The sequence below is a fragment of the Dermacentor silvarum genome, chromosome 3, assembly GCF_013339745.2.
Source record: "Dermacentor silvarum isolate Dsil-2018 chromosome 3, BIME_Dsil_1.4, whole genome shotgun sequence".
NCBI classification, from domain to species: domain Eukaryota; kingdom Metazoa; phylum Arthropoda; class Arachnida; order Ixodida; family Ixodidae; genus Dermacentor; species Dermacentor silvarum.
This window is the reverse complement of record NC_051156.1, coordinates 51,778,934-51,801,658: the sequence shown is the minus strand read 5'-3', so window position 1 is coordinate 51,801,658 and position 22,725 is coordinate 51,778,934.

Sequence of the window (22,725 nt, the reverse complement as noted above, 5' to 3'; positions counted from 1 at the left end):
AAGAAACAATCCAACGGGAATGCGGGCAAAGGGCAAGTTTATCATATGTCCACATGGGCGAAACATCGTCGTGATCCAGAAAGCAAGTGCTCCCTTCGGCATGAAAATTAAACAGCACGCACGCGCGCGCACACACATACACACTGTGATGCAGGTTCTTTTGTTTAATGTGTGAGACGGTTCTCTTAGGTAGAGCCTCCGAGAACCCAATTCAGGACAAAGCGTTTGTTGGAAAACACACAAACTTTTCATACGGCTAGAACGAGGGAAAAAAAACCCATAATATAGACACGCAGTAAATCATAATACAAAACACATGTAGCTAGAACGCTAACAACAGGCAAGTTCGGGCAGGCAGCGAGTGTGAGTGCGCAGTACACTCTCGACGCGGCGAAACGGAGACGAGACGAGACGACGAGAGAAACAGCGTCCGTATCACCAAAGGTCGGGGTGTTGGCCCGTTGAACGGGCGACCAGAGCTGCCACACTTTGGCATGGAGCGGGAAGTCAGGCGTCTTGGCGGCACGGGCAGACGGCGGCGGCGTTCTGGCCGGGCCGCTGGGCGTGCCACTCGGGCCCGTAGCCCGACAGCTCACGTTCTGCCCACGGGCGCAGACGCTCGCCGGCCTCGGGCAGCAGTTGACGATCGAGCAGAGTGGCGACTCCCAGGAACGGGTTGGCAGAAGGCCCCGGTCGGGTGAAGTCCTGGTGGCTCGGGTCCGGAACCCGACGGCCCGTCTTCAACCTCCGGTCCGGTGGCGGACCTTCTCCTGGTGTCGCTTCCTGGAACTCTCCCCCTCTTCTGCCAGCGCGGCTCGCTTTTCTGCCGCTCTGGCCGATTCGTCCTTTTCTCATTGGCCACTTGAAGCTCCGTATTCTCTTGTGATTGGATTGGCTTTTTCTTTTGGTTTCCTTTCTTGCCCCGCGTGTCCACGTGCCGGACGCACTTCGACGTTGTCGTTTTCCATCAGCATGGAATTCGCCTCTGCGCGTGCACTACTTGTCCTCTGCTACTTGTCGTCTCCAACCACCGCACCGTGTCGCGCACTACACACACCACACACACACACACTCACTCACACGCACGTACGCAGGCGCGCGCACACACAAAAAACATTCACATAAACACACGCACACACACATAAACACACGCGCACACACATGCACACACACACACTCACACACAAACACGCGCACGCGTGTGTGAGTGTGTGTCATGGTTTGAGAGGTTCGACAGCGACAGGAGATGATCAAGCCTAGACAACCCAACTATGCAAATGAAAAAAAAAATGTCGGACTAACAACAACGAAAAGTGTTGCAATTCAGTTCCATGGTAAACTTTCATTGCATATGAAAAAAAAAACGAAAACAGAAAAAACAAAAACGTACTTGAAACGAGACACAGGTAAAAACAATCTGCGGAAGCCACGCCGCCATAACAATAGGTAAAGAATGGCAAAAATTGAGTGCATTCATGTGTACCCGTGCGATTCATGCTCACCCGTGATATCATGTTCTCCCTGTGGAACAGAGGAAGTTTTCAAAGCAACCGGCTGCTCAACTTAGACTCCTCTCTACGCCCTTGCATCCCAGCTGGACTCTGCCGTCGTGAAGCTACCCTACTTTTTCGAATATGGCTAGGATTGGCCTTCACTAAGTCTTTTGCAGTCCGAATCGGATAGGCCCACGACGCCTCGTGTGATGACTGTGGTAGCGAGGAGACTCTTCAGCACCTTCTCTGTGACTGTCCTCGCTACACTTTACAGAGACGATCGCTCGTGCACGCGATAGCGCGTTTTGACCAAACACCTCTAACAGAGGAACTTATTTTAGAATGCCGACATCACAAGCCATCGCAGCTGAGTGCGACGAGGGCACTGTTGCAGTTTTTAAGGGCAACAGACTTGGACAAGCGGCTGTAGCCCGGACAGATGTGTTTATAGTGCTGCAAGTGCAAGTGTGCTGTGCCATCTGTGACCGATTGTGATTGTGGATCTGTGCTCTTTTCTTTCTCTATCTCTACTTTCCTGTCACTTTACCTCCCCCTCCCCTCTCTCCATAGCGTAGGGTAGCAAACCGGATCTTCCCATCTGGTTAACCTCCCTGCCTTTCCCGTTTCTTCTGTCTCTCTCTCTCTCTCTATCTGCCTTTTGAACGTCGCTATTGGAAGTGACAAGTAAAACTTCAGCGTACTAGAAGTTACACCTTGAGTGATATTGTGAACAAACATTAGGAAGAAATCGGAAGCAATATTTTTCGCAACTTGTTTGGGAAGTATCTAGCGTATGTAATGCGGTCCTCTACAAAGGGTGGGGGGCCAGAAACCGCATTTTCCCAGCTTTTGACTGGTTTCCAGGGAGATCTCGTTTTGTTCTCGCAACGATGCGCGGATGTTCTCGTTTGTGTACCCGGATGATCTCGCTTGAGTGCCCGGATAACGGCTCTGGATTTTGGCTCAAGGTCACTAGAAGGTCGCGAAAACGGGAGCTAAAAGCATTTCATGCTTAATATGTTAAATCGATAGCGCCCCATCCGCAGCAGACATCTCCGTGTCGAGCGCGGTCGCGTTGTGAATGGCCACTGAGATGACGTTGGAGCCAGAATAATACTAAGGATGGGGGCTGCCTGGGGAGTTTGAACTGAGATCCTGCGATTAAAACGAGATTTCCTATGCCACGGTATAATTTGACATTGCGACTGGCAGTGAGACTGACACTTCGTGTTTCTGCTAATGTGCCCAGAGGTTTCGTAATTCATGGACGGCATGGGGATAGGCCGCAGGTCATACAAAAAAGGTATCGCTGGCATTGACGAACATCTTCCATGGTTTCTGGCACATGTTATTATCTTCTGTATATTCTGCAAGATTTGGCAAGAAATGTATCTGCGTTGAGGTTGATCGTGAAGTGGAACTGGAGCCGTATTCTTGGTCATTCAACCCACTCCTGCTTAAGGCCTGGAATTCAGGCTAGCAGTACTCAATAAATAAATAAAATAAATAAATAATTAGCTTTCGGGGTATCACTTTCAGTGCGCATTTACTAGCTATACCTTCGGACAGGTATCTCCGTTTAGGCGTGGCACTCGGCGTTACGTCACGTGGTAGTGAATCATCGCTGAATGTGATCAGCCCAGAATGCTGCACTTGGACAGTAGCAACTGCGTTCGACGTCCAGAAAATGCAGAAACACCACTGCTACGAGATTTGAACAAAAAGAAACGAAGCGAACAGAATTTGCGCGGAGTCCTCAAATACGAAGATCAATCAACGAATCAATCAATCAATCAATCAATCAATCAATCAATCAAAGTCGGTTGGTCGATCGGTTAGTCTATCGGTCCGAGGGCACACCGTCGTGAACTGAAAAGTTTATATAAATGGGCTTAAGGAAGAATTGTCTATTTAAATAAGTTTTACAGCACTTGCTATAATCGTTTGGATGTTCTGATTTCCGTTCTCAATACTGGTATAAGTTTTCAGTGTAGTTGCGCTCTTTAGTTTAATATAAATGCACAATAGTACGAAAGTAAGTCTTCTAGACATCCGCGTATGAACTACCGGAACGTAATTGAAGAGGCACAACAAGTTAAAGTAATCGAAAGCGAGACCAGTGGAGCAAAAAGACGCCTGCGTCGTCCCCATTGTATCGTTTCTGTTAAGTCGTGCCCACTATAATCCTAGCTCAATCGCCGCAGCGACACTAACCCTTCACTTGAATACATACAATAGACTATGCAACATAGGCGTACTGTAACAAGTGAGGTGATGGAAATGCGAAATTCCACTTCAGTTCGACAGCAACACCCAAAAGTTGCAAAAATTCTTGTGTACAGGCAAGCTGCTAACAATTCGCTGAACTTGACGATACATTCATAAATGGTACGTAGTTAGTTCCACAGACTAAAGCTGTAACATGAAAGTGATGCAAGCAATCCAGAGGGCAAATAAATGTCCAAGTGAACAAAATAAATGAACAAACAAATAACTACTTGGGGGTAGCGGGAAACTATCCATTGTACAAACAACATGGAATGTTTGGCATAGCCAAGAAGGACTCTTTCAGACATGGCGTCCACATTTGTGGACGCGACCTATTTTTGATCTTTCTGTGCAGTGGTAGCAAGGAATAGATGACAACCATTCATCTTAGGGTAAATTGAACATTTTGCGAACCCATATTACTTCCATTTTACTCCTAAGTGATATGTATCGTTACAGAGTAGCGCTTTGGTGATGACACTACCGTGTTTTACGTGACGTTTGACGTGGGGAATCTCGGTAGCAACGTCGAAATATCGTTTTTATTTTTTGAAATGCTTGTGGCCAGTAAGTAACTTGCACAGTAATTCCAGTTACTGATTCAATCCTTTTTTATGGGGAAAGATAGTATGACTGACTTTACATTATTCAAATATTTAGTTACTCTGTAATTATGATGACTCATCATAAATGCACAAAGAGTCATTCTACCACCTTGATTTGCATTCAGTGTAGTCTCAAGCATGCTGGCGTAAAATTATGCATGTTGCACATATGTGTCGACAGTCGATCATAATTCGTGTCTCAAGAAGTTGTTTTTTTATAAGGCACAGAAGAAAGCCCCGGTCACCTGGTAAGCTGGCAAGGCGTTTCAGAAACACCTTTCGGAAATAGGCACCAATAGGCAGTTGGACGAAAACTCACGCTAGACGACAACTTATACTAGTTCGACGAAAACTTCTCGCGCTTTATAGTGTTACTAATCCAGATAAAATCAACTGGCTTAAGGTACCTAGATTATCGCAAATAAGTTGCCATACATGAAATATGTAAAATGAAGCACACTCATTTTTCTGTTGCCTCGGAAAGGCTTTGTGATAGTACCCTTTCTTTGAAGTGTAGATTATCTGTCGGCAATAAATTTCAAAACTAGAAGTATGTCTCATTTTTTTACAATGTCATGTTACTTATTGTTCAGGAATAATGATATCACATTCCTTCTTGCTAAGATTCTCACTAATTGCCTACACTGTATCTTCAGCGGAGAAGGATCGATTGCAGGAGACAAATTACTCGGCCGGGTCAACGATTCTCGTTTAGCTCTCAGCGGCCTTCGTAGTACCATCGCTCCTCAAGGAGAAGCAAAATATGCCCTGCAAACACTCACGTCGTCTCCGCCGTCAGTCCTAAGGGCTAAAGCGACATCTGTGCGCTTCGATTATGATTAAATAAAGCCACCTGACTGTTTTCATTCAAGCTCTGTTCTTTAAGCGAATAGAACACCTGCTCAATGGAAGTACACACTTCGTGCTTGCGAAAGAATTGAATAGTTATGCGGAATGTATACGCAAAAGGAATAAAACCAGCTTTTCGCGAATAAGGCACTTATAGACAATTTTATGGACGCGATTGAATGGCGGCCATCTGGGGCTTTAACGCTGCCGTTTTCTAGCTCTTAGAGTCACAAAATGTACGGTACTACAATCAATCTCTATGCACGGAAATGGCTCTAATGATCGGTGTTTCATGAGTATATCAATTTAGCGTCAGTGCGCACGAAATTGAAAAGGTGTTCTTGTAAGAGCCAGAGATGACGGCGCCAATGAACCGGAAATAATACCGGGCCAAATTTTCTCTGCGACCGTACAATCAAGCAGTGAAAACCAAGAGGAGACCTACTATATCACAGACGTGAAGCCACCTTATTTTTCTTTATTTTCTACAGTAATGTGGCAGTCGCAGGTTGACATACGCTATAGGGCAGCCCGCTGTCACGTGGGGAGTTACGCAAATACAATTTCGCGCTGTTTCGTACGCATAATCGCGAAAGAAAACAAATCTGCGCAGTGCTGTTTAATCATGCACGCTCTTTTAACCAGCTTGAGAAAACCGTGTACCGCAAACTTTCGAATAGAAGAAAGTAAGACGGCGCTTGAACGCCTTTACATTTGCATACACTCAGTGGCGAAATGCTCACAACGACTGAATGACGCTACACGCAAGACATAAATGCAAATGTAACAAGAGCATCGTCGCGTGTGTATATTGCACCACGCATTCTGTGAATAAAGCGCATTTCTCACGATTCACGAGTAAGCCGTTTCGTAAAAGGACGACCGGACCACTGAAACGCATGCGGGTTTAAGAAAGAGTCCCCCCAAAAAACGCTTTCGCAGTTTGCTAAAAAAAAAAGTGACAAACCAGCCACTTTAGTAGCTGATGCAATCATGTTTGGTGTAATAGAAGATATTTGTCTCCATGACCACTCAGAATCAAATACATGTATGTATGTACTATTGTACAGTCGGTGTCAAAAGTTTCATGACGGTGGCCCCAATATTTCTGAGGAATGGCGACGCAGCCTGGTATTTAGTTTTCTCCAGCCTTTACTAGTATACATGTAAATAACATAAATTGCGCCGTTTTCCTGGCTACGGCATGAGACTGCTTGTAAATTGAACGTCCGACGTTGGTGGTTCCTAAGCTTTTGACGCTGATTAACTACGACAATTGGTACTCGTAGGCGCGCGCGCGCGTGTGTGTGTGTGTAAACAGGTGATTACAGCAGCAGTGAATTAAATGTATTTTGCGCATCCACGATGCGCTGAAGAATCTGTCAGGTGTGTAAATCAACTGAAGCTCAGAATGCATAAGCAGAATATACTGATTTATGAAAAAAAAAGGTCGCCATAGCTGATTAATACTTCAGATATTAGCTGCATTTCTGTAAAGACAGAGCTAAGGCTCTTTACTGAAACGCACAGTACTTAGCCGGCGTATATTCGCCCACTGCTTGGGTTACAACGCCTGCAGCATGCTGTAAATAATAACAGTGTCGTGTCCGAGCACTGTTTACGTGTATGTATTATTTCTTTGTGACGTGATTTCCTGTTTTAATTATATTTCCTCGCACTCTATGCAACAAGAGCCCCATTTTTGCAGATTTCGAGTATGACACATTTATTCACGAAATGAGAAAACTGTAAACGAACCAGCAAATAAAATATACACGTGACTCTGTTGTTCCCGCCTATTCAACTCAACATCAAGAAACTGAAGGTTCAAATTGTCAAACGTAAATATGAACAGGAAGCTAGAATAAAAATGATCGTCGCCATGCACATTAATTTCCTTCGTAGACAAAGCATTCTTGAAATACAGAGACATGCTGTATTTAACGTAAAACTGCTGGTACCAATACCGCTGACGGTCTGCAATGCTAGTCAACGCTAGGGCTGACAAAAAGCCTTATAATGATGTAAAGTCATAGACAGATGACAAATACAGTCCGGGCACGCACACCTACAATAAAGTTTTGCTGTGCTTTCCTGTTTCAGTGGACTCATTTTACTATCGCGTTGCATGATGGATTGTCCGCGTTTCGGTTCGCAGCTGTAACTTGGGAAGAACTTTACTCTTGTTTGAACGCACGTTTTCTCGTGCCAATCGCAACTCCTTCCAGGCGCTTGACTTCGCTCAAGCCCTCCTCTCCTCACCCCAAGCGCGGGAGGCCCCATATATAATTCTGGAGCGGCACATGACACATATTTATCTCCCAGCGTGTAAGGATGCATGGAACACCCATGGTGGTACATCCCAAATAACTGACATTTAGGGGATTCCCGGTAGGTGGACATGCCTCGAGTATTTGCTGGCTTTAATATTACAACCAAATTTCAAGGTACATTATCATAAATGTTACGTAGCAATATTTTGAGTAATTAATATGTTACCAGGTGTTCTCATAATTTCCTGTGCTACAAGAAATTCAGGTTCTCTAAAATGTAAAAAATCATAATTGTTATACTAAAGTGAATTACTTGTGAATTTTTTAAAGCGTTGCTTTTTCTTTCAAGTCAACTGATACACGTTTCGGTCTCTCAGGCTAGTTCCGATTTCAAGGCTTTCATCTAAAATGTGGGCTCTGCACGAGTACGCACGTTCCTTCAGAGACGCTCCTCTCGTGTTTTACCCCACTGCTGAACCTTCATAGTTGCTTAAGAAGCGACAGTAGTTCCGGTTGAGAGTGCCTCCCGTCCATTGCGGATTTTGGCCTCAATGCAAGAGTACGGCGAACTTCTGGTAACCGACCATTCACGTGGACGTCCCCGTTTCATAGAACACGCTGCTTCGTACCTTATAGCAGTTGTTTCAGAGAAAGAAAAAAAGAAACACAGGGAAATAACCTGTATTTCTTCTTTGTCCCCGTTGGTTCGTTCCCGCTCTAAGTAGGGATGCAAGGGTACCGACTCGCCCAGCTAGCTACAGCAAAGAAGTAGACAGCTATACAAAGTAAGGATAGTAGTTTTATCGGCCGTATAAACTTGTAAACATACGCTTACTAACTAAATTAACAAGTGTGGTGTCACGCGCGCACAAGATTAACACGAGCGCTCGTTTTGTGTACCCTGGTCCTGCCCTTCGCGCTGTCCTCATCCAAGGTAGTAATTGCATAACGCTAGCCGCGAGAAAGTGTTAGGAGCTATTATTTCCTCCGCTTAACAACAACAACGAAATTAAAGCGCTGACAGGCGACGAATATTTTGGGAGCACCGTTACAACAAAATACGAGCATCATGTGTAGTAAAACCATATTACAACACAAAAACCACTGTGTGTGTGTGTGTGTGTGTGTGTGTGTGTGTGTGTGTGTGTGTGTGTGTGTGTGTGTGTGTGTGTGTGCGTGCGTGCGTGTGTGCGTGTGTGTGTGTGTGTGTGTGTGTGCTGTGTGTGTGTGTGTGTGTGTGTGTCTGAAGCACGATGATCGTCAAGACAAAACTGAATTACTAAAGCTGTATTCTCTTGACGTCCACGTTGTATTTCGACATTGTATGTTTTTGTAGGCTGCTCATCCGGTGAGAAAAGGCTTGCGACGCATGCATAGTGAGGACATTTACGAAACGCTATAGTTACAAAATATTACAAAGGTTTCGTTCGTTCTTTTAATCTGAGAATGAATAATATTTGCCCACGTGGATTCCACCGTAATGTTAAATACAGTTTATGAAATGTCTACATTCCCTTTTTGATGAAGTTACCCAAAAAGTGTCATTTCCAAGTTACTAATTAGAAACATTTGTTTTCATTTTGTTCGTTGCGCACGTATAATATTCCCGCTTCAGAACGGAGAAGTAAGGTAACAAAAATTTGATGGAGGGAGGTCGTCGCATATGCACGGAGGATTAAAAGATGCTCGTTTCTTTCTTTTCTGTCCTACGGCAAAGTACCTGCGCGCTAGGTTCACTTCTCAAACTTTCCGAGTTTTTCATCTAGCACCGAAGATGTGGAAAGAAAACAAATGCCTGCTGCGATTCCCTCGCTTGAAACATGTGAAATACTCTAGCCGAACATCTAAACCCTTCCAGATAACATTCAAATAATAATGCAGATTCCAGTTGCTTCACGTGTGAGGACATTTACGAACGCTATAGAACGCTACCTACTTTAACGCAAGGAAACCCAATGCTTGTTGCAAAGATACGTGTATTACAAATTTGTTTTCGCTTTCGTTGTGCATGATGCACACCGGAGGTTACGCTACTTATTAATTTTGATATTTTTTTGCTGTTACACGGTGTTGCGAAATATGCGAGTTCCGTGAACGACGCCGCAACAAGAAAAATATCGATCAATGCAGTTGACGTGGATACGTCAAAAGAGTGTAGGAAGGCTTCGAGATCCATCAGGCGCTCGATTAATTCAACGAACCGGCTCGATGAAAAGCACTTGAGTATTGCGAGAGGTTGCGTTTGATGTCTCCGGTGTTTTATTGGCTTTGCAGCGTTGCCGTTCAAGGTCAGTGTGACTATGAAGGTTTTGCTTCCGGGAACCTAAACGGGGTACAACCTTTAGTGCTCCATCGAGGCAAGCAGTGCGCAAGCTGGGTCGAGACGTCGTGGCATGGCCCGCGGTGATCAATTTTGAGCAATGCACTGCCTTGCAGACGTCAGCGACACTGCTTCAAAACACTGCAACGTATAAAAAAAGTATACCCTAAATCTCACCGCAACGTTGAGCTTAAGTTCTTCGCAACAGGCACTCCAAAGGTGATTAAGCAATTTGTACCGTGTTTCCTCGAGTATACCAAGCTCTGAAACCGCGAGTTGTTCACCGCTGTTCCTCCTAGGGCACCCATCAGCGCTGCCTGTTTTCGGTTTCCAAAGAAAAATGCAGGATTGACAGCTGTGCGGGTGGGCATGGTATCAGATCTGATTGCGCCTTGAAAATACGTACACGGAGGCAACAAGCAATCGTCTAGTATTTTCTAATCTTAGTATGCGTCTTTTCGCGCCGCGACATGCTAATGTACCAACTCGCTCATCTATCCATCCTGCTGCAATATACAAAGCTGCTCTCTCGTTGGAGAGCTTCTTTGTGATAAGTTCTCTTCTTGTGATTCAGCGGTTGTCGTCCGTTCTGATCTCCGTCTACGTTTTTTCACGCGCAAAGAAATGTAATTGCAAAGTAAACAGTTGCCTCAAAGTCTAAAGTACTGTTCTCTACCAATCTTTCAAATGCGGTACGCACTTACTTGTGCTCTGCCGTTGCAAAGAAAATCGAAATCTCGTAGACACGGCTATGACATTTGATGGAAGGCTCGTATGCGCTTATCAGGGCATGCCATCTGCGGGTCATGTAGCGACGCTGCACGAAATTGGCCGAAGTTTGACTACCACATGAAACTGCGCCGTATTTCTGTTAATCGATTTTAACCGCAATCTAGGGATGAGAAAAACATACCTGCAGAGCTGCTAATATGTTTGTCACGGATAGAGTGGGGTAGACACGAATGGGAATAATGATGAAAATGACGGGAAATAAATCGCTTTCGTCATGATATTTGTCGTATAGATCGACTGCGCCTACACGTCGGAAAGCATTTCGTGGTAATGAATGTTGCATGCGATGTAGAGACGCACTTCTCAGATGGAATACACTAATTGTTATGGTGGTGTGTCTTCCACAGCTTTTCTTTTCTTTTGTCCAGACTATAGAACTGTGGAGTGCGTCACCTGCTGTCACCTGGTGCAGTAGATTCACAGGTTGCCACGCAGGTTCTGCACTGATATATAAACTTTATTGTAGGGTACATGAACAACAACATGGTACAAGGCTGACGATGCCGTCGTCATCACTGCGTCCTCGTGAGACAGACATGCATCCGTTATCATACCGTCGTGGTCGTCACGCCTCCGTGGTTGTGATATCAGCGTCATTCATCCCGTTGTAGTTTTACCGTCCGTTGTACAGTTGTCAATTTATGATCATGATGTCGTCGTCGTGACGCTGTCATCGTTATATCATCGTAATGTGTCAGATCATACGGTGTGCATGGTCGTGCCTTCTTTCATTCCACTGAGTGCATTACAGGCACAAATAAGTTATGAAACAAATGATTCAGTACAATATTATTGTCGTCATTTTAAAGATTTCAAGGTGAACGACTAATTCGTAGTTAAATACGTTTCATGTTATATCATTGGCGCGGCTCGCTACATGTGCGTCCGAGCACAGATTGGTGTGCGCCTGGTTTTCACACTAGGCTTTCAATAGGCGTTGCTCTTGGCTCGAAGTGATGCGCAGAAGTGGTTTGCCACGCGCTTACCGCACTCAGGAATGTCGCACTCATACTCAGAAAAATGCGCCTTTGTGATGTGGATAGCGCCGAGCGATGGCTTCTCGATACTGGGTCGATCCGTGGCTTCTTCTTTTGGCCGTTGAGTGCCACCACATCCATCTCAGGTGGGATTCCAGTATCGATGCATACCCACCACTGACGAGGTGGCGTGCGTGTAGACGCCCGTGATGGGCACAAAGTTCACGCACTGTCTCCTGCATGGTGCAGGCAGGGGAACGTCATTTGGATACCGAGCGGGTCAATATTAATGGTCCCGGTTGCATTGGCTGCATGGCAAATTTCGTCGTGACCTTGAAAAGTCGCAGAGTGCCGAAAACCTTGGCCACCATCTTTACCACCGCCGTAACGGAACGTTGTCGCCCGTCATTAGGCGGCCTAGAGCCGCGAGGCACTCGTCAAGCTAACTGAGTGGAAGTAGCTCGTCCCTCGGGACGTCACGGGTGTACAGTCGGTGATGTCGTGTTCCGATAGAGGAAACGTCGCCGGTTCAGCCATATGGCTTTTGTGACTATGCCAGAGATGCGCTGTGTTGGCGAAGAGTACCATTACCGTGTAACTGCGAAAAACTCACCGGAAGGCAGCCCGGGAGTCTTCCTATATAATGTGACCACTTCGCCATCACAGGTTGGTTGGTCCGGGTTGAACCCCACAGGTGCCCCAGTACTCCACGCCGCCGGAGATGTGCGCTGGATCTTCAGTGCGCTGGCGACACAGCCAGCGCACTGACGTTTTGGAAAGGCGAAAATTACGCTGAAATTCTACGTCCGTCATGTAAGTGAACGGGTCCAGACGGTCATATTGACGCTTGCTGCCGCTGGATACCATGACACAGGCTGCCGCCGCCATCTTCTCGAGTACAACTCAAGGGGCGTTTCGCGATATACGAGTTTGGCACAAGTTCGCATGTCAATCAAAACCATAGGTCACGCTCCGCGCCAGGCATGTCGTGCGCGCACCCACTACGGTTGGGCCGCGCCCACCTTATTTTTCGGCAACAGCGACGCGGTGCAGAGCTGAGAGGCATCAACAATCTTGACCGCCGAGATAAACCATGCACAGCGCACTGTCATCGGTCTTATAATGAGCACTATTGTCAAAAACAAAGTGTAGACTTTCGCTGGCTTATGCATATGTCTTCTTGGGCTGTGATGGCCCCACAACACGGTTCATTGCCTGCATTGTGGCGAACGTCCTGCACAGTGAATAATTATCGGCGCGTCACTGTAGCTGCTTGCAAGGCGTCGATGTGCCATGGCGGATGACGATGCTGAGGAGCGCCTGGTGTTTTCCAACGACAACGTATCGCAGCTGTCGTTTGAGATGGCTGCTCTGTTACCGGAGATGTATCGGAGCCGCAGTGTAGCAAACACGGTCAGCGTCGATAATCGCTCACTTTTCGAGACCCAGTGCGATGGCATTTTTCATCACAAGCACTGCACACTGAACAGTCGCACCATTTTCCTCTTTTCGAAGTTTAATTTCATAACTGCACATAAAAGCCCTCACCGACCAAAATTCGATGGCTGCGGTGTCGTTACAATATCCATCTGCGATAGCTGTTAGCTCAGCAGCAGATGCAATTGGCGAGCACATTGGAGTGCCCCACACACTGAAATTTTGCGGACGTGCTCACGATGACAAGGTACGCATTGTGTCGCTGGGCAGCACGCTCTTCGCAACGCATCGCGGAGGCTTCGCGCATGCAGATGAACTGGTGCATTTTCACTGTGCTGCGTCACTACGGGCCCTAGAATACCGTACAGCCATTTTGAAGCGACAGCCGTTGCTCGCGTTTCTGTGACTACAGCCGCTGGACTGTACGCAATAAGCGCACTGCCACCGATACACACCGCCATTATTGGTTAATAATATGTTTTGCATCTCTGAGTCTCATTTGTCGTTGGTAAAGCTGCGGCCTTGAAAGTCTCAGTGAAGCACCTGCGGTTAACAGCCATGCCGCGGCGCTGCGTAGCCATTCCCCTAATAGATAGAGAATGAACAAATCATTGTCATCACTGACGTTATCGGATGGATGGATGGATGGATGGATGGATGCATGCTATGAGCGTCCCCTTTGAAACGGGGTGGTAGGTTGCGCCACCAAGCTCCTGTTATTATTTTGCCTAATATCCTACCTTTATTTTTGAGAAACACAGAAATACAAAGAATTCCATGCATCAACCTTTTTGAACCATTACTCAGAACTCTGTTTCTGTATGTCTGCGTTGTTTGTGGTCTCCCTACTTCTCTGCCACCAAACCTCCAACCGCCTCTTACTAACCTCTATAGCAGACATCTTTGCTTTGCCCCTGCTGTCCCTGAACCCAAGGGCTTCAAGGAGGTAGGAGGAGCCTAGACTTGTAGCTGGGTAGATTTCTTCACATTCCAATAAAACATGTTCCACCGTTTCTCTAGCTTTACCAGAGCAAGCACATGCGGCTTCGTCCTTGGTGTACCTCGCTTTATAACTACGCGTTCTAAGGCATCCTGATCTCGCTTCGAAAAGTAAGGCGCTTCCCTTTGAGTTATTATAAATTGTTTCTTTCCTGATTTCCGTTTTTCCTTTGAGGTAGTTAGTCATAGCAGGTTTCATTTCCTATTGCCGCCACCCATTACCTTGTCTCAGCCTCCCTCACTTTGCGTTTAAACGTTCTGTTGCCGTTTTGCTGACCACACCGGTCGCATACTTGCTGGTAAGCTTCCTAGTTCTTTTCCTCCACTGTGCGTCAATGTTTTGCCTGTACAAATACCTGAACACCCCTCTTGCACCCCATCTACTTTCTTCCATTTTCCTCAGTCGCTCTTCAAAATCAATTTTACTCCGAGCCTGCCTTACTTCAAAATTTGTCCAGCCCATATCACCCTGCACGAGAATTGCACTGCAGTGCGCCTGGCGACTGCTCACCGTATGAACTCTCTCGTCCGTGCGACACTCTTGAATGCATCCGCTCGTAAGCTTTCATCTCACTGTCGCCACTCGCGGCAAAAAGTGCAAAATTTAATAATTTGCTCGATCTTCGTTTGTCATCACAAATTTATAGCATTCAAAACGAAAAACCGATACTTTAAGAAACAAAATGTTCGTTATTTTATTTCAAAATATTCGATAGAGAGATACTGTAGGTGCAAGAATGCACCGCATGTGCCCTGTTCGCATACGATGGAGGAGAGAAAGATAATGCCCGAAAGAGGAAGCACGCGCTTGACGCACCCGAGAAAGGCGTGGCAAGCAGCTCACGGCAAGCAGCTCACGGCAAGTGTGCAGATAGACAGCGGGACATTGACGGTATTGCTAAATTGCGATAATGCGTTGATAACAATACGCGGCGCTGGCGCGTTTTGTTGCGCAGTCTTCCGTACTTGAAGCGCGGAAGCACTGTGCTGCGTAGGGTGCGCTCATGTTGTCATACGCGGCTTCATCTCGACATTTCATTTTGCCTGCTGTTTTCGCGCGTTCCTTGCTATCTCCGTTCACTGACTGCCATCGAGCAAAGTCGGGTAAAACTCGTGCTAACGAGAAACTCGGCGCATCATGCATAGCACCCCAGGGATGTGATCTGTCGCTGTGTTGCCCGACTGCTATTCGCATTGCAGTCGACAACAGTCATCGTGAGATGGCTACTGCCATATTTTTACATGGTGTTTTCTAAACAAGAACACTTCTTCATTGACTATTCCCGTGTTGAGCGTCGGCGTTCTTCGGCGTAGCCGTGCGAATGCGCTCGCGCGTTCGTCGTCGTCGTCTTCTTCGACAGCTGGCTCCGATGCCGCTCATTATGCCAGCGTTCCGATACTGCCCTTCCCTCTGCGAAGGTGCTGACTGCACTGACCCACTGCCAGTTGGTGCGGTGTTCTCGGTCTCAAATTCTTTTGCTCGATATATTGCGAAATCAAAACACGCATGCAGCTGCGCTCAAATTTCAGTATTAGTGAGTATTGCAATCGGCGGACATTTTTTTCCTGTCTAGTTTATAACAAGCGGTACGGAATAACCAGTCTAGTCAATCTAACAGAGAGCATATGCACGAGTAAAAAGTTTAGCGACAGTTTCGTAAAGACGTGCGGTACTTTTCCTTAGAATCAGGAAGGAACTACCAAGCACAGGTATCACTTGAATACACTAAATATTTGCCATTCCTTACCTACGGTTATGGTGGCGTGTCTTCCACAGCTTTTCTTTTTTTGTCCAGACTATAGAACTGTGGAGTGCGTTACCCGGTCAAGTTCGATATCCATCACCTGCTGAATTCGTCTTGTATATTGCTGACCACTGATATTTATTGCAGCTTGTTTTGTTTTATGATTTTTTTTCCTCCTTTGCCATCTCTGTATTTTCTATTCCCCACTCTCGCGATAACAATTCGGGGCTGTAGATGTTGAAAAGAAAAGAATTAACGTGGAATCAAAAGTGACTTAGTAAGATATGTCACAAATTTTCTGGTGAACACTTGCGACTGCAGCCAAACTTTCTGCACCGAGGTTCGCAGCATGCACCGTTGGCGAAACGCAGGAACTACGCGAAGTAAAACTGCTGGCCGTCCAACACCCCTATCGCCTCCCCTGTCAAAATTCTTGGTTCGTGTGCAGGATCTTCATCACTGCTGGCTTCGTTGAAAATTGCGTCTTTTCCGCCCTAGCTGGATTTGAAGGCGTCGTCGTTCATCAGTTACAATTAAATCATCACGTCGCCATCAACTGTATTCTTCAGCCGCCTCAACCCCTGATGCGTTAGGAAAAGCGGCGTACAACTTGCGTGATTCCTGGAGCAGTGCAGTAGGACTACTTCGAATATCAGCACGCTGGTCAAGCGCTAGCGCCATGTTTGCGCGATGTCTGCGGAAGGCAGTGCGCGCACAGTTAGGTGGCGTTGGTTGCAGAGCAACAAGTCAGCCGGCGGGGACGTCTCAACTACTTCATTGTCCAAGCAAATTCGTTGTTGTCTTTGTTGTAGTGGCATTCATAATAAATATGAAAGATGGAAATTCATATGGGACATAAGCAATCATTCAATACGCGTATGGTTCCGTTGTAGAGGCGATGTACTGTTGACTGCACCTACTGTTGTCACGAGTACTGCTGCGACTACTGCAGCTAACATTACTGAGCCATTTGCTACTACCACCATTTATGCAAGTACATAGAAAGGAATACACACGTGAACTTTTACTGTCGGTTTAGATATTTATTCTTCTACTTTGTCCCGTATTTTTTAACCTACGATCCATACTTTCATCTGAACAAGCCGTTATATTTATCTTTATTTTTTACGCCGAAACCTCAATGGAATGCAAACAACGAAACTATGGAAGTTCAAGTTCGTATGATCAGATCTGAATTTTGGACAGCGTGAACCATACAGCACACAGAGCGATAATGATTCCCTGGTGATAGCTGGCCTATCTACCTCTAAGATAACGTGAAGAATCGAAATTGAGGGCTAGGGAGAAGTGGAAGAAAACTCATGGCAGTATGCCGTTAACAAGCCATCCCAACTAGGTCTCGCCCGAAGCTAGGCACCGAAATCAGGTCAGCGGCAATGAAATAAAGAACAGTCTCATATGAGCAAAAAAGAAAAATTAGAGAAAAAGTGACACAACCACGACGATAAATGCGAGCTACGCGCTATCTGGTGACACTGGCGCGCATAAAGTTGAGTGCATCCTCCCACGCTCTCGCCCGCTACATGCAAAGATCTTATGATGCGTTAACGGGTCTGTGTACAGCGCTGGACGCGCTAGAGTTGGTGCCATTATTCAGCCACTAATTACCATGCTGCGACTGGTCGTGAAAGCGAGTCACGTGGTCTTATAACGGCCTTTCTCGGAGTCGTTTCTGCGCGGTTGCAAATTATTTGTACATTAACCTCATTGCCGCAGAGCAGTCACAGCTTCGTTGCAGATGTTTGGCAAAAAAAGAAATAAGGGAGGGGGCAGAGGCGGAGGTGAATATTTATCATGATGTTTACAGAGCATGTGGCCACCGGTAGTGATGATGGTGGTCGGCGCACTGCGCAAAGCAAGAGACGGAAACCCACCGGTAGCGAAACATAAAATAACTTGCGTCGGTATACTTGGATACCGGCTGCTGAAAGCATTTGCAGCTGGAAGGGTTAGGTGTGAAATTACACAGCAAGTAGTGCTGGAGACTTTGGCTTCATTTTTTTCCGCGCCGCTTAGCCAGCTTAGGCATGAATACTTCCCGTGACTCATTGCCTAAGATTCATTCACTGTGGTGGGACAGTGCTAATGGATTTGGAGAAAGATGACGGAGCTAGATTAAGCAGTACGGAAAGAAATACGAGGCACCTGCAGACCGACGTCATAGAGACTGTGCCGTATGCTGATTGTGCGCTTCACTTCTCCAGCTAGTTTTCCGTAGCCGAGAATGAAGATTTGCTAGAGATAGCCCAGGTCATGATGTTGAGTTACGAAATAGCTTGGTGACCAGACTGTCTCTCAGTATCAAGAGCGCTTTTGTGACTGCCAGCAAAGAAATACGGCTAGAAGCTTACGAAATGAACATCGAACGTGATTTTTCATGGAAGATTAGTTCTTGAGCAGCCACGTTGGGTAGACATAAATTTTAGGCACTGGCGCCACCGGCACGCGAATGTTGTCGAGTTCTTGTGCTTTGTAAATGAAATAGCCGCACCAACTATGAAGTACAAATAATGAAAACGTGCTAAATAAAACTGGTCACTATTGCCCATTGTTTACTTCATGCAACAAGACACGAGACATACACCACTGTGTATGGATTGTAAATGTGCCTAGCGGGCAAAGATCGATTTTCAATAGCACCGCATAAGAATCGAAACAACATATCCAAAATTCTCGCAGTGCCACGACTAATTTCCAAGAAAGTCGCTTCGCGATTGCATACAGGCATAGAACGGCACCTAGCACTTACGTCGCCACATTTTAGTGTTTTAAATGCCTCGGCTATTTCACGAGTTACCCTTCCCCTGTGTGTGTAAGGGATCTCTTTGCCTTCCGAAGCTGGAACACCACCACGACAATGTCTATCGGCAGTTATACGAACTGTTGTCCCCTGAATGTAAAGCGTAGAAACCACTTCTCCACGTCGAGGACCTGTCGTGCCGAAAGCTTTAACCATCCACGTTTGTGAACACATTGGGTGGAGTGGGGCAAAATGTTTATACTACATTGTCTTTTTGTCTAGTTTGATGAGATTTCGTGTGCCAATTTGACAGGCACTTTTTTTTTCAATGAAATGCTTATATTCCTTTGAACCGTTTCAATATGAAACCAAAGCTTCTATTTCAAGAAATACCGTAGAGCAAGTTTTAGTCACGCATCGGTACGTTTGACGCTCTACCCGGCTCCCCGAGCCATGATTTTACCAATATCCGCCACAGCTCAGGTTGCAACAGCCATCTAACAACAGCAACCTACCGCACGTGCGCTTCCTCGCTTACATGTAATGTAATAAAATTATGGCAGTGACGTCAAGATATTCGGCACATTCTGCAAATAGCCATCAGGCAACTATGCGGAGGGTGTCCTACACCTGCTTATAGTTCACGTGGGTGGTACGTCTGCCTTGACCTATACGCTTATAGATTACTCAGCACACGCATTATAAATCACGCACACCGAATAAATGACACGCGCAGCAAAGAACCCTTAAGTATAGAGTCTAATGACTCCGCGGTGATTAATTGTTCATCGCGCTTAAGGCTTGCAAAAGGTGCCGAGCTCACAAAGAGCGGTATATATTTAGTAGGAACTCCACAAATAGAACGGTGTGAAAGAATCAACGGCTCTTCGCAATTATCGATCGACTGTTCCACTCGGAAGTGAAATAAGCCGATTATGAAGGCAGTGAAACTGACTGCTTTTGGAGCAAAAAAAAAAAAAAAAGAAAGCACCGCTGCCGAAACGATAGTGGTTCACAATGAGGAAGTTTCTCTGTACATCAGTACTTCGCTTACAAATCAAGAATAGGCCCTAAATCAACAATATGGTCTCAGCCATCACCTAACTTGAGTATAATCAGCAGTAATACTAACCTAATTATTATATTCGTCTTGTTAATATTCGCGACACATGTGCATTCAGGTCACTACAGCTGCATTCTTTGTACTTCGAGGCTATAACGTTCACGCGCCTTATTCATCGAGAGCATGCTTCCTACATTTTGCACATGCTCGTGTTTTTATGAGACGACTCTGACGGAGAGGATTGTTAACAGCTCAGATTTCTCCATATTTTCTTGGTAGACAAGCCCATACCGAGCGCTTCGTGCCCTGTCTCCATTAGCATATGAGATTGCCACCATCTCTCCCACGGCATAATCTGCCCCGCAGTCCATTGACGTTGTATACTTGTCGCACGCCTCAAGCCCTGCGTTAGCACTCCCCTGTTACTACTGATATGTGCACGCACCGGGACGGTGCTTCTGCCGCCGGGGATAATGCTACGTGTTCCACGTGCGTCCCTTCAATGATGCCCTCAAGAGCCTCGACGAAGAAGACAACGAACGCTCTCCCCCTTAAAAATACTCAAATAAATGCTGGGCTTTTTACGCACCAAAACCACAATCTGATTATGAGGCACGGCATGGTAGGGGGGGGGGGGGGGCTCTGGATTAAATTTGACTGGACGTGGATCCATTGCACGGTACTCGAGCGTTCTTGAGGTTCCACCCGATCGGTATGCAGCCGCCATGGCCGTAATTGAACTCATGACCTCGAGCTCAGGCGCGCAATGCGATAGCCATTGGGCTACAGCGGCGGATAACTGGCCCCCTTGCTCGAACTGCAAGTTACATAGGTTAGTGCTGCAGCTGCCGTTGTTAGATGGGCACTGCTTTGAGCGAGTTGGTAGCAATCCATACTAAATAGCTGTTGCGCACAAACTGAATGACGAAAGACAGGGATTTGACGAACACAAGTGCAACATTACGCTCGTGTTCGTCAAATACCTGTCATTCGTCTTTTAGTTTGTGCGCAACAACTTCTTATTATGCCGTTGTAAATATATCCTGTAAATAGCATTTAATATACGGTTACCGCTTGATTGACTTACTTACCACTCTGGCCTATTCTGAAATTACCCCGTCCACGGCTCTTTTTTGTTTCGCTCCTTTTCTCAGTTTTGACCCTAGAAACACGCGATCCTACACCTTGAGCATTCGCGAAATATGTATCACAAAATCCACTTCTGCTGTCGGAGGTGTCATCTCAACACCGATATTAAACTCTGATGGGGCAATGGCTAGAGGCATTCGAGCGAGCTATCTCACATCGTTATGTTCAGTTTCAATCTGAACGAGAGCGAATGCCAAATCACATAGCCGTGCCCTGTGCACTTTGGCCGATTGATCGCACTGCAGCTGCCCTTCAAGCGCAACATTTAAGTGTTTGCTTGCACGCCTGACACAGCAGAGCCCCGCATCTCATCTGCTCCTTCTTCGCTCCTGTGCCGCAGCCAGTCGGCGCCTAGTTTTCAATAGGCGAGGCTCACTGAATTCGCGTTGGACGACGATGCCTAGCTCTCCTGTCTAAAGTACAATCGGTCATAAACTATCGATTGGTATGCGATGTAGTGTCATTTGGCGCTGAGCCGTGCTCCCTCAAGGGCTGCAGAAGATAGCGCCAACCTTTCCCTTTCCCTCAAGAACCACTTATCATCATCATCATCAAGAGCGCGGCTTGATAAGCGTTATTTTCGCTTATGTTAACGCCAGCCGATGCTATCGTTCTTTTTTTTGTCGAAGTAAGGCAGATTTTATCGAGGACACTATGCATGCTTACAATGTCTACGACTTTAGCATAGAGTCGGCGCAATAGACAATGTGTATATAGGACAGAATAATCGTAAGATAGACAAGAACGACGGCACAAGAGCACAGTTCGAAGAAGTGAAAGATGGAGAAGAGTGGGAATGAGCAGTAATAGCGGCCGTATTGGTTTGACAATTATCTGTGTCAGGATCCTGTGCTAATCTCTTGAACTGCTCCAATTTACAAGGAGAATGTACGACGACACGAAGGCAACCCATGTGGATGGTGTCAAGCTAATGGGCGTTGCATGCTGCGTCTTTGATGGAAAATCAGCCTGCTCGCGTGAGCTTTCGCTGTTCTTGTGACCCAGTGCAATGAATATTCTCAAAATAAACAGCCATGATTTGAAGTAGCCACCGAGTCTACTGTTATAACATATCGAGGCGCTAGACCATAGGAAACGGAGCTCACGAAAGCGGAGACAGTTTCCTGCGAAAAAAAAATGCTTCCAGAAAAAAAATTTAATTTTGCAAGAGATAAGCAAGTTCAAAGAAGAGAACAGCCAACAGCCACATTCTCCGTTGCAGCTTATCGTGCAGTTGGGCATCTGATGCTCTTTGAGAGTAATAATGGAAATAACTAAATCAGATGTTCGCGATGGATCCTCATTAGCGAGTTATGAGGCCTGGCTTAACTTCTGTGGATACGTGTGCTACCGGAACTATTGGCAGCAGCATCGCGATAAGCTTATGAACGTGCGGCTGTACTTCGGAGGCGTCGTGCAGACCTGATATGAGGTACAAGTCACAGAAAAACCAGAGCACCCTTGGGCAAAACGGAAGCAAAAATGCTTGGCCCCATTATCTGAAAATAACCTTCGAAATTGAGGCAGGGCCACTGTTTTCAAGTACCGTTCCCGTCCAGTGCTTGACTACTTTTTTTTTTTAGAAATGAGTGTCGCATGCAGCAGATTCTGCACTGTCTGACTTATCGATCGTGCCCCTAGTCATACCTGGACTTCCTAAACCTACGTATGCAGAGCCTTGTCCAACTTGGAGCATCGCAAACGCTAGGGGACCTACTGCAGATAATGAAGCAATTATCAGTTCAAAAACGACCTCACGCAGCGACAGACGTCAGACATCAGTGTAACATGTCGAGAGAAGAGAAGCTCTGGCTGAGAGTTATAGAAAATGTTAGACGCCGGTGACACACGCCCTCGTTTTGGTTCTCCGCTAACGATTGACCCTAAAGAGGATGGTACATTTTGTCTCTGCATTGACTACAGGCAGATAAAGAAATAGCCGATTTGTTCCGGTTTCTGATGCCGCATATTGATGAAACAGTGATTGAAACCGG